The following is a 2,304-nucleotide window of genomic DNA, read 5'->3' on the forward strand; positions in this document are numbered from 1 at the left end:
TTTTCTGTAATATAAACATGTTCTATTTTGTAAACAATGGGGAGATCAAGAATTATTTTTATTAAACTATTAGACCTAAAATGTAAGTTTAAAAATATCGTTTCTGGAATAGTGATAGATGAGGTTATTTGTAATTTAATGGTCTTTTTTTCTCTTTTAAAAAATGGCAAACTACAGTATTACAAGTAAAGTCCTGACAGATTAGAGTGTTACATGATAGATCTGAAGTTTTTTCATAATTGAAATTTGGTCAATATGGAAATAACATATTTTAGATGGCTCAAGTATATTTTTCTTGTGGATTACACGTTCTTCTGTAAGACTGAGTGCCTTGAGATCTAAATCTTTAGTTCAAAACTGAAGTCTGGAAATGGCCTCATCAAATCTACAAAAGGATACATTTTAAGGAACTAATGAGTTTCTGAAAGCTGCCTTGCTACTCATTAATGTTGAAACTCAGGTCACATCCATCCTATCACTCCAGCACTACTCCATTTACTCATCAAAAGGAAGGTAAATCTGGAAAGATTTGCCATGTTTCTGAAAGATTTTAATGGGCCATTGTCCCAGCATCAAGCCCCCTTCAATTCTTCAGGCTCTTTTGTCTTATATGCCTTGTTCTGGGCTCTTCTGGGTCATGCTGGGAGATGAGAACTGTGTGAGGATGTCTTAAATCCATAGCCCTAGACATCTTTAGCAAACATTTTCCTGCTCTCACATTTGGGTTTATTTGCCATGAGACTCCTGCGTCACCTTTCTCGCACTCTGCTACAAAGTAGCTGACTCATGTCAGCTAGATTCCAGTTGGGTTTGGTGCTTTTAAGGCATTTGTAAACACACGGAGGGGTCAAAAGGAGGAAGAGACCAGGGTTTTCTTCTACCTCTCTTTGTATCATAATCAGCAGCTGCATTTCCTTTGTAATGTAGTTCCTCTTCTCAGGCCTGCTGTGGTTCCAGCTTCCCAGGATGACCTTGGCCCCTGGGCTCCAATAACACCATCTTTCCCTCTAGTCCTTCCAACATAGGATTAGTAGCAGCTTCCTGCTAGTGCTAATCTCTAGACTGTGTCGTGACTCCTTTGGCTTCTCAGTTTCTTTACCATCTCCGTAGTCAATTCCTTGTCAAAATGAAATTTCCTCGGTTTTAAATAGAGTTATTTCTGTTTTCCTCATTAGAGCTAATACAATATGAGCACAGAAAAACTCTGATACCTTGTTGCTTCTCACAACCCTACAAAAGAAAGGTGAGATTGGTTCTCATTTACTTAGATCTCCAAACCTGTCAGGAGGTTCCAACTTTCTCTCCAGCTGAATAGAGTCCAGGAAGATCCAAAACAGGGTCCCTGTATGGGGGATCATCCAGCATATCATTCTTTTGCTTCCCTGACTCTCTCTTCTCCTCTACATTTCTTTCCTCTCCTCCTTTCGTCTCCTCCCTTCTCTTTACCTTTCCCCTCTATTACCCCCTCCTCTTTTCTTTAGGCGTAGATTCTTATCTAATCTGGGAGTGGAAATGTTTCAACCAATTACATGGTTTTTAAAAATGTTATGCCCCAAGTCTTTCAGAGTTTAGGATTTGAAGCTTAAAAGCCATAAAAGCTTAGAGAAAGGGTTTTTTTTTCCTTCCGTGTTCTGTAAAAACCCTTCCCTGACACATACAAGTAGAATGCCCAGCTGTTGTCTGAAGGGTCACAGGGTAACGAAAAGTAGAGGATTAAAGCACGTTATAAAACACATCAAAATATAATTCTACCACAGCACTGATCACAAGCCTGCAGTGTCTGGTGAACATTTGTTGAATGAAGGGAATGAGGCTTAAATGCTCTATCTTAGTTTTTAGCTTTGGAGGAAAACTCAGTTTTTATTTTTAAAGACCATATATTGAAATTTTATATACTGAGGACAAATTAAAAACATAGAAACATACCTTCAAGTACCATACATTGTTTTCATTTTTTTTTTTTGTAAAGAATATTCACAATCTGAGAGCTGTATATGGACATGTAGGGGAAGAATACTAGTTGTTTCCTCCTGGAAGATTGAAAAATAAGTCTTTTGAAGATTGTTGTTTTCTTCCTCCAAATCAGTTAAACTCTGATCCGAAAGACAAGTGATTGACAATACAGTACTATAACAGCTGTGGAAGCTAACCTCAAACAGTCAAATTAAAATGAGTCACCCAGATGTCAACTTGGGCAGCTAAACACCACGCCTAAATTGTAGGTCTGATGAAGTGCAATTTGACTACAGACTTAGCATTCAGGATTTAAACTCTGGAATGTTACAAATATTCACCGTAGATTGA

General features: G+C 37.9%; 1 protein-coding gene across 1 annotated transcript in view; it reads left to right on the plus strand.

Annotated features, from left to right (window-relative positions):
• FBXL13 (F-box and leucine rich repeat protein 13) overlaps positions 1 to 2,304 on the plus strand; it is a 283,144-nt gene that overhangs the window by 180,152 nt on the left and 100,688 nt on the right. The window lies entirely within an intron of this gene.

This window comes from Pteropus vampyrus, unplaced genomic scaffold (genome assembly GCF_000151845.1).
Source record: "Pteropus vampyrus isolate Shadow unplaced genomic scaffold, Pvam_2.0 Scaffold107, whole genome shotgun sequence".
In the NCBI taxonomy this organism is placed as follows: Eukaryota; Metazoa; Chordata; class Mammalia; order Chiroptera; family Pteropodidae; genus Pteropus; species Pteropus vampyrus.